The 16,725-nt window shown below is 36.4% G+C and overlaps 1 protein-coding gene across 1 annotated transcript in view; it reads right to left on the reverse strand.

The window, feature by feature from the left end:
* Positions 1-16,725, reverse strand: part of Sox5 (SRY (sex determining region Y)-box 5) — a 710,484-nt gene that overhangs the window by 471,528 nt on the left and 222,231 nt on the right. The window contains exon 3 of the mRNA XM_013025067.1: positions 12,870-12,997. The gene's annotated coding sequence lies outside the window, so the exon portion shown is untranslated. The remainder of the gene's footprint in view (positions 1-12,869; positions 12,998-16,725) is intronic.

The raw sequence follows: 16,725 nt of genomic DNA on the forward strand, positions 1-16,725 counted from the left end.
CCACTGGTGTCACCCTGATCCTTCATCCTCCAGAACCGGAAGTTGGCGCATCCGGAACCGGAAGTGGGCGCATCCGGAACCGGAAGTTGGCGGTGTGCAGAACGCCGGAGCCGGTCCAGGAGGCCTCCCCGGCCGTCTTCACGGTAAGTGCCGTCCCGTCCGTGTGTCCTTCGGCTTCCCTCGCAGGTGGGGGTGAACAGCTCGGACCTGTGCAGCCCCACGGTGAGCGCGGACCCCAGGGCTCCCGCGCCTACACCGGGCCGCGACCAGAGCCGGGCCGCCGCGAGCCCTCCCGCCGCCCACCGGCCCCGCACCGCGGGGACTGACGCCCACCGGCCCCCATCACAGGATCTGACGCCCACCGGCCCCCATCACGGGATCTGACGCCCACCGGCCCCCATCACGGGATCTGACGCCCACCGGCCCCCATCACAGGATCTGACGCCCACCGGCCCCCATCACGGGATCTGACGCCCACCGGCCCCGCACCGCGGGGATCTGACGCCCACCGGCCCCGCACCGCGGGGATCTGACGCCCACTGGCCCCGCACCGCGGGGATCTGATGCCCACCGGCCCCGCACCGCGGATCTGACGCCCACCGGCCCCGCACCGCGGGATCTGACGCCCACCGGCCCCCATCATGGGATCTGACGCCCACCGGCCCCCATCACGAGATCTGACGCCCACCGGCCCCCATCACAGGATCTGACGCCCACCGGCCCCGCACCGCGGGATCTGACGCCCACCGGCCCCGCACCGCGGGATCTGATGCCTACTGGCCCTGCATCACGGGGACGGGATCTGATGCCTACTGGCCCTGCATCACGGGGACCCCACCGGCCCCGCATTCACTGCCTACGGGGATCTGACGCCCACCGGCCACCACACTCATGAGGACCTGACGCCCACCGGCCCCCGCACTCACACTGCCTACAAGGATCTTCCACTTTTGCCGTTTGTCCTGTAGCTCCTTAAAGAGACCTCCAGGATACACTGATACTCATGCGCAGAAATTGTGCTTCTCACTCCTCTGCGCGTGCTGGGTCACTAGTGAGTCAAGATTTCCACGCAGCAGTGTAAATGGCCCCGTCCAGGGGCCAGAGCTGAGAGATGATAGATGAAAGCTTCATACTTTTTTGCTCATTACTCAGCACCGCCGGGGAACGATACTGAGTACAGATCCTCAGATACTCAGATACACAATACTCAGATATTGAAAATATCCAAAGCCGGGGAGGGGAAAGCAAGTGAAATCTTGTCTGATGTTTCTTCTCCCCAAAAGAGAAGTAAGAAATTAATTAATTTATTTATTTTGCTAGAAAATGAGAGACAGGAAATGTTATGCCAAGGAATGGATTGTCATCATAGACATCTATGATAAGGTGTATATTAGGATGCAGATAAATACATAAAAGTTAAATTCACTTAAGTAAAATATCTTGTTGGGCCATTAGTGAGATTAAAGAAATGCGATGAAGAAAAAACTATATATCTAATTAGCTGGCACAGGTCAATTTTATTAATTTAATTAGCAAACGGCACCATTTGTAGAATATTGTCACTTCATGTACAAGACCAGGCAAATTAAGATACCCTAAATCAGAAGTACATTTACCAAATGTGACTTTAACAAAACCCAACTTAGCACCTCAGTCCATGGTAAGATACACTATACAATTTATATGGCTTATTAAGAGCTGTGGGTTTCTATTGCGATTGTATGTACATTGATGATGATAATGCTATCTATTTGCTAAGATGACATAAGTGTTCAATATTACCATAAAATAAAAAATATTTTAAAACTCTGATAGGCAATATAAATGCTAGAAGTTATTACAGCCAATAAAGAAATTTCATAAACTTAGAAAACTGGCTTCAGTGTATAAAATAAGTCACACAAATTCCTATGTAAAATGACCCTTGCAATAATACTACTCTTCATTCTAGTTGTTATATTTTCCTCTTCAGTGATGTTGAAAAGAGCAATAAGATGCTTTCTAGCAGCTCTGTTTAACCCAGTCAATTATTTTCAGATTGTTTATGTTGCCTACAATGCATACCACAAGAAAAGAAATAAAAACATTAACCATCTGAAATGAGTTTTTAAATGTTAAGATTATTTAAGCATTTCATTTGTTATCTGATTTCTATGATGTATAACTTAAATATATACTCTGTTAGGAAATGTATTTGAAAAGTCAACACTAGGTGGGTTCATAGTAATGAAGTGAACATTTTGAATTGTAATGTGAGAAATGCTTCTGTGTAAAATAGATGTGCTCTAGTGAAAAAAGCCAGTTGAAACAGCAAAGTAAAAAGCTCAACTGGCATTTTCAGAAAGACGTTTTAAATTCACAGAAATAAGAAGTAAAATAAGTAAATATGCAAAATAATTGGAATTGTTTCTTGAAAGAGTAATTTTGCTTCTGCAACAAAAAAAGGTAGTCTTAGGTCTTCTACAGGCAATATGCAATGTACAATAAAAATAGCATATGATATACATTCTATAATTCAGTAATCTTTTATTATTTTAATCATATACATATATAAAAACCATGTTTTAAATTACTAAATTTTATTTCTGCACTATAACACTGAAGGACAGTAGGAAATGTAAATAATTATATACTTTGGTTACATGATAATGTAAGCTTAGATTCATTTTTCTTCAATACTGGGATTTGGATTCAGGCTTTGTGATTGATCTGCCACTTGAGCCAAACCCCTAGATCTTTTTACTTTAATTTATTTTTCAAGCTTTTCTCCTAACCAACCTCAGACTGTATTTCTGCACCAGTCACTTTTACATAACTGGATTACAGGTGTACACTTCGACACCCAAAATGTTATCCTCCTATCTCCCCTTCCCACGTAGTTTAAAGCACTTTATGTCACCACTCACAGAAGACAGCCTTCTGAACTAAGTACCAGTAATAAATAATTAAAATATTATTTAGGATCAACAGACCTAAGTTTTTCCTCTCTTATCAAGATGACTAATAATCGTGGCTCAAATATTTGCTGAATCGGAAATCTTTGGTACAAATACTTTACAAGAAATAATTGTGAACCCTTTGAGTTTGGCTCTGTTGTTTGTATTATCATTACTATCATATAGATTAAGAAACTGAATCAGAGGCATAAGGCTGTTTGCCAAAGGTTAACTAGCAAGCTCAGGCCAGAAAGTGACACTCTTCCAATCTCTACTAGTTCTTTTATCTCATTTCAGCTAAATATTCTCAAAGTGGCATCTACTCTTGCAGTATATAGCATTTAACCACGTTGCACTCACTTCTCAGTGAAATAAAGTGTGACTTTCACCCACAGTTGATGCTGTGACTAGCATTAATGTCCATTTCTAAGATTAACACTGATCTCCATAGTATCAGGTTTAGTGGAAGGACTTAAGCTAGACCTTGTCCAAGTTCTATTTTATTCAGTATTTTCTCTTCCATTACCACAGATCCCCAGTTTTACATTTGACTTCTCCATCTACCCTTTCTTGGGTTTCTTTCTTTCTGTTTTACATAACCTTTGAAAGCTGGAATTATTTTTCTTTGGAACACTTCTTCACACTCTTCGTCTCCCACTATTTATTTATTCTCTTGGTTTTTAATGACATCTAAATATCAAGACTCTCAAATAATATTAAAATCTCAGACCATCTTCTCACTTTGTCTCTCTTGGATATCATATAGGTATCCCAAACTCAGCGTGTCCCAAAAGAAAACTTACCACCTCTCTACACACACCAAATTTTCTCCCATGATAAATGGAATTGACATCCACCCAATTGTGTGTACCCCAAGCCTTGAAGCCAGTTTTTCTTGACTCTTTTCCATCCTCACTCTCCCAAATCTGTTTAGTTTCCAAGTGTTTCTGGTTCTAGTTCATAAATACATAATTACTTGTCTTGATAGTCACTATGACCATACTAGTCCAAAATAAATATCTCTTGCTAAAGTTCTGTAATAATCTCTGATGTTTCCTAGCTCTCCTCATTCTTGTCCTCCTCCAATCCATCCCATCACGCCCATACGGCTATTCTTCAAGCAAAATCTGATCTTGCTGTTTCTCAAGCTTCAAGTGTTTTCAGAATTATTAACTCAAATTGAAACTAAAATCTCAAACAAACCCCATTGTGTAAGTTCTAGTCACATAAAGTTTAAGTAATTCTATAAAAATTGACTTCTGCCCTTAACTATTTTCTCGGGGATTATTATTTTTTATCCATTTTTGTATTAAAGTCTACTTGTACTTCAAGTTTCAATGTAAATTCTCCTTCTTATGTATATTGTTCTACCTCTAAACTAAGCCAGCTCAAATAGTATTACAATTGTTGAAGTGTTGGTTGTTGGTTTTCCATCCCAATTGTTTTCAGAATGAAAAGTAACAACTTCACATATCAAAACAGTTAACAATTTATATTAAAACATTAGCAGATAATAATCAGGTGCCAATTCAAAGAAGGCTGAGTATGCTTCAGGACTGCATAATTTTGGTTTTCTAAAAAATCAATTGTACAGTTCAGTAGCATTATATATTTATGTACATTCATAATGTTGTGCAGTTATTACCACTATCTAGTTTCAAGATGATTTTTATCACTCCAAACAGAAACTCTATAACCATGAAACAGCCCTCCTCACGATCTTCCATTTTCCCATCTTCTGGTAACCTCTAATCTGTCTTTTGCTACAAATTTGTCCATTACTTATTTCTAAGTTTAATCATACAGTTTGCCCTTTGATTTCTTCTACCTAGCAGAACATTGGCAAAGACCATTGAAACAGAAACACATATCATGTAAGTAATATTGTGCGCTATGTACATACCACACATTATTCTTCCATTGATAAACATTTCAGTCACTTTTATTTTTAAGCTATTGTGAATCATACTATAATGAACAATAAAAATCTGTTTGAAGCTAGGTGCCAGTGGGTCATGCCTGTAATCCTAATTTCCCAGGAAACTAATATATTAGAATCCCAGTTCCAAGCTGGTTTGGGCAGACCAATCCATGAGACACTTATCTCCAACTAACCAGCAAGAATCTGAAACTAGAAGTATCACTCAAGCAACAGAATTGAATAAATGGAAAAAAAAAACAGAGCAAGAGCATGAGGCCCTTAGTTCAAGCCCCAAAGCTAGCACACACACACCACAAAAAAAAAAATATTTTTGAGGCCTTGTTCTCAGTTCTTCTGTGCTTATAAATAGACGCAGAATTATTGGGTCATATCATAACTCCACATTTAATTTTTACAGGAATTACCACTTTTCCACAGTATTCTCACAACAATGTATGATGGTTCCAGTTTTTCCACATCCTTGACAACACTTGATTCTCCCTAATATTACTTACAGTATATTTATATTCATTCTACTTGATGTGTCTGCAGACATATTTATTCTGTTAACATGGTTCTATATATCCAGGGAAATTTCAACCATAATTAATATTAGCCTTCCCCAAGGTTGAGAAGTGTTTACCTTTAAAAGATATAAATTAAATTAAGTATATGAATTATTTTTATTCACAGAAAGCAAACAACTGTAGAATTTTTGCATAGGAAATGAACATCATAGATATTACAATGGTTATAAAAATAATCAACTTTGGAAATAAATTTTTTCTTTAAAAAATGATAATAATTGGGGCTCAGAAGGTAGCTCAGTGGTAGAATGCTTGCCTTGCATGCACGAAGCCCAGGGTTCGAGTCCTCAGCACTACATAAGCAGAAAAAGCCAGAAGTGGTTCTGTGCTGTGGCTCAAGTGGTAGAGCCTTGAGCTGAAAAGCTGAGGGACAGTACCCAGGCCCAGAGTTGCCCCACGGCAAAAAAAAAAAAGATAAAAATCAACTGCCTATTAAGTGATTCTCATTTAGAAAAAGAAGCAGCTTTCCCAAGTATGTTCATTGTGTTGTCAATTGATAGATTTGGGGGAAATTTACATAGATTGAGAATTTCTAACTGATAAACATAATGAAAGCCCTTCATACCAATATTACACTCTCTTCAAAATAAATAAGTACTCATCTCCTTATTTTATCAATGAATAAAATGACGCTTTAGAAGTCACGTGTAAAATGAATAGAATCAGAGTAAGTTTCATTGCAATACTAATTTCTGCAACCAATACATACTCATTAGGCATATTTATCAGTGAAATCTTAGAAATGGAAGATGGTGAGGAGGGCTGTTTAATGGTTATAGAGTTTGTTTGGAGTGATAAAAATCATCTTGAAACTCTTGAAACTCATTTTTATCTCTCTTGAGATAAAAATGGTCTTGAGTTGGCTATAGCATAGGGAAAGGGCAAAATACTTGCCAAGAGATCAGTGGGGACCACAAAACAAGATAAAGTACAGAATCAATCACTTTGGGTGACAACGCAACATAAAATTAATTTGTAGGATCATAATTATTTAAATGAACGAGTCAATGCAGAAAAAGAAAAGTGGTTAGGGACAAAATTTTGATCATATGAAAATAATTAAGTACATGTTAGTAAGAAAAAGAATTAGAAGAACATCTAATAAGAAGAAAAGTATAAGCTCAGTTTGGTGATTCCTCATTCCCCTGATCCCAACAACTTTGGAGGTTAAGGAGAGAGGACTGTGCTAATGAGAGTAGCCTGGACGACAGAGTGACTTCTAGGCGGGCCTTCCCTATGTAATGAGGCTCTCAAAATAGAAATGAATGGAAAAAAATTATATGTGCGGCGATTAAATACAAATTATCAAGGCAGAAATGATCTACATATATTTGAGAAAATTTGTAAAGAAACGGCCCGGCACTGGTGATTCACACCTGTAACCCTAGCTATTCAGGAGACTGAGCTCTGAGGACCGCCTTTCAAAGCCAGCCCCGGGAAAGAACATCCATGAGACTCTTACCTCCAATGAACCACCAAAAAACTGGACATGGAGCTGTTACTCAAGTGTTAGAGCTCTAGCATTTAGCAACAAAACTCAGGGGCCAAGACCAGCACACTCACACACACACACACACACACACACACACACACACACACACACAATGTTAAAAAGATAATAAATAGAATTAGACATAATATATCCTACATATATAAGCTAATATAAACCTGTACTTAACACCTAAAAAAAGATCAGGTATAGTACATGAAAGACCAAATACCACATGTTGATTATTGGGTTCTATTTATGCTTGTACTTATCCAGGCATAACTTTATTTTTAACATTTGTGTTAGATGATTTGTTGAGTTTTCTGAAATGCAATTTGTTCTATCTTGATTATAGTCAGTTGTGCAGGGCTACTAATTACACATTTGTGTTACAGAAGCTCTACGATGTAATTTTTTTTTCATATGGAGCAGTGTGATATTATTATTAAGATCATGAGATCTAAACAGAAGCTTTCTGACACCCAATAACCCCTCCTAACACCTCAGTTCCCCCATCTGGAAAGTGAGTCTGATGCAGGAAAATTAATAAAAATAATACCACTTACTCAATAGTGTCATTAAAAGGATGAAACCAAGGAAGAGTTAGATGGCACATAGGTTCATAGATGGATAGATTGATACATGATAGATACCATATATATGTATATATATAGCAATAATGACTTGCAAAAATTATGCACAAACTTTTATTATTAAATATGAGAAAATAGTTATATATTTTCAGACTTATATTCAACCCATCTTCTTACTGAACATAATAAAAGATAATTCTTCTTGTCTGACTCATAAGCAAAGTTCTTATGGGTAAATTAGAATTGTCACATTGCTTCCATTATTGACATAGCCCCATGTAAGATTGATACAAGTCATTTTAGTTACTAAGCAATGACAAAAAGAAATATACTTAATATATATTTGTAAACTTATAGGACAAACCGTGTTCTTTGTTTTACTCTTTGAAAAGTGCTGATTTAAACATAAAAACAGAATGGTGTAAAGTAGAACTTAAAATCTTTAGGAAGTCACAAAATTCTAATCTCTGGACCATTCATAAGAGTATTCTGTATATATAATGCAAATGTATTATATATACATATCTATGCATACATCTATGTGTAGATATGTATATGTGTGTATATATGTATGTATACACTTAAAAGAAGGAAACAAAGATCAGTAGAATCCAAGAAACAAATCAAAGGATTGGCCTAATTTTACTATATTACAGGTAAATGTTCATAACATTTGCTAGGACAAGGAGCTACATGATTAGAAGTGAATTTTAGTCATAAAGTGAATATTACTTGCGATGTGACATGGAAGTCCACCAGACAATCATTTGAAAGTTGATTTAAACTGTCATAAGAATATGTATATCATTATAATAATTTATGGAGCCTCTTTTATATGCATGGAGGTGAATAAAGAACCTTCATCTACCAATAAACCTTTCGTACATCTTGTACACACTGTATATTTTAAAATATCAAACAAAAATGTTGAGGGTAATAGCTTAACACTGTAACCTTACCTACTTAGGAGGCAGAGATTAGAGGATTGTGGTTTGAGTCTAGGCAGGGCAAACAAACAAACAAAAAAACCCCCTGTGCACTAAATTACATCTCAACCAGTAGCAGGGTACAGTGATGCATGCCTGTTATTCCGAATATATGGGGCACAATAGTCAGGCTCAGTAATTCACAGCTGTCATTCATTCCCAGCAACTCAGGGACACACCGATAGGAAGCTTACACCGAGGTATACAACAAAACCCTTTCTGAAAAATAACCAATATAAAAACGCCTCAGAGTATAGCTCACATGCCAGAGCTCTTGAGTTCAAACAAGAGTAACACCAAAACTAAACAACTTTAAAAAATGCTATCTTTTATTAAACAGTAACAACAAAAAAGCCCTTTTAATTTGAAGTGACTAATCCACTAAAAAGAAAAAGTAAAGATGGGAAAGAATAGAATCTCTCAGAAGAAAAGAGATCCTGGTTGTACCAGACATCCTGTCTGGGAAATATATTTGCATACCCCATGTATTGACTAAGCTTTGTATTTAAGTCCATTTTGTTCCCTGCTCCCACAAATACCATATGAATTATTTGGGTATAGAAAGCCAGGACAATACTAAAGAGTAAGATTTGCCTTAAAAGATCAGCATTAATTGGTAATTCCATGTGAATAATTTTAGTCAACGTCAGTTTCTTCCATAACTTCATGAAATCACCACCCCCATATTAGAGATAATTTTTGAAGGCATGAGTTAGAGAGAATGAATTTGGAATTTGGAACACCATATGAAATGATGTCTGCTGTTCCTTCAACCCGTCCCCTCCCAGCCTACAAAGTAGAGTTGTTAGGACCCCTGAGGAAACAGAAAAGTAGTACAATTTAAGTGTCTCTAATGTTAAAACCCATAATCTGGATGTAGTCAGAGAGAGAGATTAAGTCATGGTATACAGACACTGCCACCCTCCAACGAACAATCAATGAATAATAGTATAACTGTAGTCCAAAAATTAATTTGTAGGCTAAATAGTCTTTATCTTTGTCTAGCTAGATTATTCCAAATGAATTCTTAACTGTTTCTGTAGGAAAATGTGTTGAGAGTTCTCAATTCCAAACAAACTACTTGAAACAACCTGTTCACAAGTTTAGGACAGCTTGTACACTGTATGTTTTGGATTTAAGAAGTTAAATGACACCTTACTGTATAAAAGTGTTTATGGCATGTGATTCATATAACTATTATTAATCTTCTTCAATAAATTTCACTGAAATACCCAAAGGTGTGCTAAAATTTAAACCACTGCAAAATGTGCTTGGTAAATTTCCAAGAACAGATTGACTTGCGATATTTTCAATGTCCAAAAATTCATCTTTCAGTCACAAAGTAAAGAATGCCATGTTGCATATTTCAACACTTACGTCTTTCACCTTAAATAAAAATGAAATCTAAATGTAGCTAATACCAAAAGCAAACCAATCAAAAATATTAATGTTTAAAGTACCTTTGATTTAGTTTTAAAAGACAGGAAATAAAACTTTGGAGTTGGTAATAAGAAGCTTAGGTAATATTAAAGATACTCAAAAACTAAAATCAGAGGCTACAGAAGTGATATCAATTTTCCAAAATACCATTGCGTGTTATTGATGCCCAAAAGCTTTCAGATGGCCTTTGAAATCACTGGACAGTCCTTCACCATAAATGATAGAAATGATGTTAAATGTTTTCTGTCCATCTAAATGATAAGAATGTACTGTCTTTATTATAAATCAAGCTAGAGATAAGTCAATGAAAGTTTAGGTATCTTTTTTCACTCTGAATTACACACTTATCTCTAAATTATCTTAACTGTTTGAAATTTAAGACCAATCAACACTAACAAACAGCTATTGTCTGAATATTTTTACCCACAGTTAATGAATTAAATACAATTCCTCAAGACTCAATGTTTCATAACCTTTATGTACTGCCAATTAATAATTAAATACTTAGATAGCATATGTTATCTCTCCTCTATTTTTTTGTTTTCAGATGTATTTTTAGTTTTAGTCATTGCCTTCCTGAACTTAGATATTACACTTAAATTACCATTTGTTCATCAATTATATCAATACCTACTTCTTCCAATTAATAAGAGGTAATTAAGGGGCTGGGAAAATGGCTCAGTGGTATAGCGCTTGCCTTGCATGCTCGAGGCCCTGGGTTCGATTCCTCAGCACCACATAAGCAAAAAAAAGAAAAAAGCCGGAAGTGGCACTGTGGCTCAAGTGGTAGAGCGCTAGCCTTGAGCTGAAGAGCTGAGGGACAGCACCCAGGCCCAGAGTTCAGGCCCCACGACTAGACCAAAAAAAGGAAAAAAAAAGAGGTAATTAATAATCCATACTCCACCTCTCTTGCCTACAATAAAATTTGAGCTATAACTATATTTTATATTATGAGGGTTTGTCATTTATATTGTTTGTCATGTGATTTAAGAGGACTATAGCTTGATTTTTAAAATTAAAAAATTAAATTGGCCCAATAGAAAATTTAACAGTAATATCTTAACATTTGTTTTAAAGATGAAATTTCCACGCTTCAAAATCTGCTCTCATTTTCTCAAACTTTCTTGTCTTAGCCATACTTCACTTTTATAACAACTTACAATTCATGTGTTTGTTTTCCTAAGATCCCTTTGCTTGTTTTGCTTTTGGACTACTTGAATAATCTTTGCATACTGAGCAGGTGATGACTAAGTAAACAAAGTTATTGCCTGATTAAAAGTCTCTTTTACAGAATAAAAACTACAATTAAATGTCTTTTTGTCTAACTTTGAAGACATTGAGTAGTTGAAATTTTAATAGTCGTGGTATTCTAATTTCTTTAAATGTGGTATTCCTTTAGATAGATAGTTTTTCTAAGAGGAAAGATATTCATATCTCAACAAAATGTTGCGATATAGAAATTGTCATATGTCCTATTTATGAATTAACTGCCATTAATATAAAGATTTCTGATATTTCAGGAAATACTTCAATATGCTTTAATTCTAATCATTTCCATTTTATGGTAATTCCATGCCAAAATAGAAACACCTGTAGTGTATTTCCTTTTGACCTTTCAGACAGAGAAATAAGACCCACAGCTTTTCTCCTTTCATTCTCGTTTAGCTTAGATGTATCTGATCTTTGTCCCTATCCTTGTTAGAATCCAAATCACAAGGTCTTCCTTTGAAGTTCAGGCTGGGGAATCACCTGAGAGGTCAGCCCTGGTAGTAGCTTGATCTGACTGGGCAAGAATACCTAGCTATGTGTACAGAAGAAGTTTGTTTTACAATGTCTGCGGCTGGGATCTTGAGTCTGTGTGGGAATAGACTGTTGGTCTCACACATGTTCTCCTTGTGAGGAGTATCATGCTAAGGACAGGGGTCACCTGGACCCCTCTAAGTAGCCATCTAATCCGGCTTAGATCATTTCACAGGTCTCCTAAGCAATATCTGTATGCCTAACACCCACGGCGTCTGAAAAGTAGATGGGCCAGTAGAAACCCATCCAGCCACAGGGCATATCACAGGTGGTAATACTTCAAGGGAGGTATCAGTATCCCTACTTCCTCTGAACATGGTTATCCCAGAGTCACTTTCCAACCTTTGTGTGAGCTACAAATTCAAATCATGCTTTTAGTTTAGTTTCATTTCACCTAAGTACCATGAAGTAGTAGAATAGAGTATTTTTATTGTGTATGTATAACTGGATTTCTATGGTAAAAATTTGCATACTAGAGTTCTTCTAAATTGTGGTCTAATTTGCTAATCAGTCAGATTATTTCATGCTGAATAGAGAAGATCCATTTGAGCTGAAAGTTTACAATCAAGTCCTCTGCATGTATTTTAAGATCAAACAAAACAAAGGTAAACCAAAATTTAAATTACAACAACAAAAATAAAGTTCAATGTGCAAGTCAGGAACTCCCAGAAAAACAGAAAAAAATTCTAAGCTGTTTTTCAGCATTGAGAACAAACCCCAATTCTCTTTTGACTTCTCTGAGTTGTTCATTCCTCATTTTTACATATTGACTGGCTCATCCAGTTAGTAATGTGGTTGAAAACTTCTTATAGGCCATCACTGTGCTAAACAGTAAAGATATAATAGTGCATAAGGCCGAGTCCTTGCATTAAAGCAGCTTATAGATGTAGTGGGTCAGATGAAGAGATCATTTCAAGGCGCTATGGTTAAGTGTTCCAACAGGATTATATGTAGAGCAAAAAAGATACAGGGAACACAAGGCATAGAAGGAGAAAGGTTTAGTCCATTCTTGGAATAGCAGAGAGAATTTTCTAGGGAACGGACTTCTAAACTGAGGCTAAATCCTGGTTGTTGGAAAGAGATCTGTATGCTTTGTTTACTTGTATAGTGTACTCACAGTTCTAGCGGGAGACCGACCAATCTGGGGAATATCAGTGTGTCTCAGGATGACAGAACCACCAAACTCAGAGAAGTAGTGAAGAAGGACCAGATGGAGTTGTATAATCCAGTTCTTAATGTCCTTGTCTGACATGGAAGAAAGAGCAATTATCAATGTAAGTGGATAACTGACAAGAGGAAATAGCAATTATCAAGGTAAGTGAATAACTGACAAAGCAAAAAGACAAAACCAACAGATACAGACACTGTCATTCTCTACACCTACCGCTCTCCTTAACAGGGGACCACAAGCTCAAATTAGGCTATGCTATAAATCTGGGAAACTCAAGTTTGAAAATGTTGTTTAGTAAATATTGAGCAGTCATTGAATGTACCGGACAGCTAAGAATAGTTTCAATTACTTCATCAGCTGTTTCTTTGTAAATATGTCTTTAAACTATTTGAAAGTCCTTCAGAATAGCTTGTCTCTTAAGTATTTTAAGCATCCCTTCTGCAAGCTCAAATAGAAATTTCATTCATAACATTTTCATTTAGTTCAAAAACAGTGACTGCTGCCCAACATTTTAATGGTTATATGTTTTTATAATATTTATTGCATTTATATATAAATTTGTATATGTATTTAATTTAATAAATTTATATAAAATTAGTTTCATATATTTATGTACACTTATTTCTGTTATACAAAGTGAACATTTATATATTTGTATATAAGTGTACATTTACATATACAAACATTATAAATAATATAAAATTAAATAAATGTAAATATATATAAATAAATTGGGGACATCAAGTGATTAGGTTTTTATATGATTTCTTCTCTAAGCAATATGAAATTGAAACGCATATTAAAATAAAACAACTTAAAAATCTATACTTCAAGTACATGGTTCAAGTTTGTCCACAATTTCTTATGGAATATGACAATATACAATGAGAAGCAATGGGAAAAAAGTAACACTATTTCTAAAAGAAAACATCCCATCAATACACACAGAAATTAACCCACTACCTTAAAATACTTCTATGCGAGAAAAGGCTTACCAGAAATTAATGTTTTCATATTGCCACTATATCAAATGATCACAGTTTAGTTGCTTGAAATACATAAATATCCTATCCTCAAAATCAGAGGTTCAAAATCAGTTTCCCAAGGCTACAATTGAAGAGTAGGGTTGTGGTTCAATGTTCCAGTCTTTGCTTAGAACTCCTGAGGGCCTGATTTTGATACCCTTCCCTTAAAAAAAAAACAAACCAAAATCTGGTCTAACTAAACTTTACAAAATATACACATGGAGATATAAAGGGAAAACCCTTACTTAAGTGTAAATTAATTTGATTTTCAAGTATTCAAAAAGATAGTATGAATTTAATTAGATGGATTATTATTTAATTAGATGGATTTAAAAGGAGGGGAAGAAAAGGAAGAGGGAAAGAGAACAGAAGAGGCATGGAGAGACGGGAAACAAAGGCAATAAGAAGAAGGAAGCTTTTGACAGTTCCACAGTTACTTCATTGTTTTGCTGCATAGGAAGTAGCACGGCCTGACCATTTACCACGGAATTTCTCGTAACCTGTTCTGTCGTCCACAGGCAAGAGGCAGCAGGTGATGTGTAATTAATGCATACTGAGTCATTGCCCACTTCTCCTACAATTCAAAACACTGAACGCAGGAAACAGGTGACCCATAAAACGGAATTTCCCCCTTCGCCAGCAGACATACAGTGACCCCAAAGCATAATTCAAGTCACTTCTTTCAAAATACAAAACATAAAACTAGAGGAAAGAATAGAACTTTCATCAATTGAAATAGTAATGCCAAAAAAGAAAAATCCATCACAGAGAAAGAGAGAGGTATCTCTCTCTCATTTCATTTGAAAATACACATGGAGTAGATTGTATTGCCAAATCCAATGTTTACAGTTAAGAGTTGCAAAGAAAGAAAAATCAGACAGGATTCCAAATTGTCATCATGACAACTTCATGTCAGCCTGTCACCAGAAGCTACATTGCTCTCAGATGCCTGAAGTAACCTGTCTCCTTCATATTCATATCCCACACCCCTTTGGTGGTTCCAGGGCCACCTGGGATCCAAAATGAGAAAGTTTCCAGGAATCTTTTTGTTAAAAATTTTCTTTTATATTCTTCCTGGGGAGCAAGAATAGTGAGGAGGAAAAAAAATAAGGTGAAATGCATAGAAAAGACTACCTCTACAAATAGGTAACATTAAGAAGGAAATCTGAAGTGATTAAAATAAACAGGTGTACTGATGAAGGGAAGAAATAAAGTAAATGGAAAGATGATTACCACGAATAAAATCAATGAGATTCTTAGTTGAATTTTCTCCCTACAAAACTTCCCAAATAGCTTTCAAATTTCAGAGAATAGGCCGCCATTAGCTAATTTGGTATGTACATTTGACAAAAGAATCCAAATTTTTCCCGGAGTGTGTTTCATTGTACATGACAGACAGATGTAGGTGGCTACCACAATACCTTTTCTGTGTAATTTTTTCCTTACTTCTTATAGTCTAAATTCATTCTACCAGGGTAGAAAATGTATATACAAACATAACAAGACCAGGATGTAGGGTGAGGTTAGAAAGAGGAGTAAAGCCTCTATAAATTAATAAATTATTAGACTTTATTTCCTGATAATTGCCTTAATTTGTTCACATTATGGTCTCTAAGTAAGGCATAGTCACCAATTTTTCAAACTTCCCTAGGAAGGTATAGAGAAGTTGAAATGCATTTTTAATATTTTTTGAACTGTACATTAATATTAAGGAAAAAGCTATTACTGTACAGATATGCATGATTTGATGGGAAGATTTCTAGAACAATTGGATGCAAAGTTTCACAGGTCTTGAAAGTATACAGATGTCTCTATCCCCTACAGAATGTCCAGAATCAATCTCTGTGAGGGATGATTATAGCTTAACTGAGATCTGCTAATAATATTTTAATCCAAAAGTCCTTGGTGCTTCCAAGTAGCCCCTGCTGAGACACATTAGAGACTCCAAAATGAACAGAATGTTAAAAACTAACCAGATTTGGGAGAGTCTTTTGGCAAATTTGACAACAATTAGTGTCTATTAAGTTTTTATTAGTCTCATAGTAAATTAAGCTGAGGATGCCATATTTAACTATATACACTTTGTGTTTAACAAGAAAGGTTAGAAATATAAGAGCATGACATTGGGGCACATACTTATAATCCCACCATTCGGGGAGACTGGAGCACAAGATTGAAAGTTTGAGGCCAGCCTGGACTGCATAGCACGGTCCTATCCCCCCCCAAAAAAAGAAAGAAAAAAGAAATATGATAAAGATAATTACTGATGGAAAAATTAGATGCTTAGGGAAAATGGGGGAGGAAAGGTAGAAGGAAAGAGAGAGAGAGAGAGAGTGGCAAAGGAAAAGGGAGAAATTGAAGTGAAATCATCATTACTTATTTGTTCACCCGAATCAACTCAGAATCTGCAACATAAATACGTAGTCTAATAAATAGAAGAGCGGTCTCTTTACTTCCAAAAAACCTGTTCTCAACACACCTCTCCCTTCCCCATGAAACACCAGCCACCATGACATGGTGCTTAGAATCATATGAAGTCTATAGTTTGGGCCATTCTTGTTCTATCTTCCTTGATTATCAATGGAATATCTAAATCACTTCTTAAGAAAAGCAATTCTGATCATATCCTCCAAGATTACTACCCCATAGTCTTTTATAAGAACTTGAAAGTTGCTAATCCCTCATCCCGTGTACTGTGGGACCATCTCTCACACACACTGTCTTCCAGTCATGGGCATCTTTGTGTAGACATCTGAATTTGACACAGCCCCCCTGCC

This window comes from Dipodomys ordii, unplaced genomic scaffold (genome assembly GCF_000151885.1).
Source record: "Dipodomys ordii isolate 6190 unplaced genomic scaffold, Dord_2.0 Scaffold81, whole genome shotgun sequence".
NCBI lineage: Eukaryota > Metazoa > Chordata > Mammalia > Rodentia > Heteromyidae > Dipodomys > Dipodomys ordii.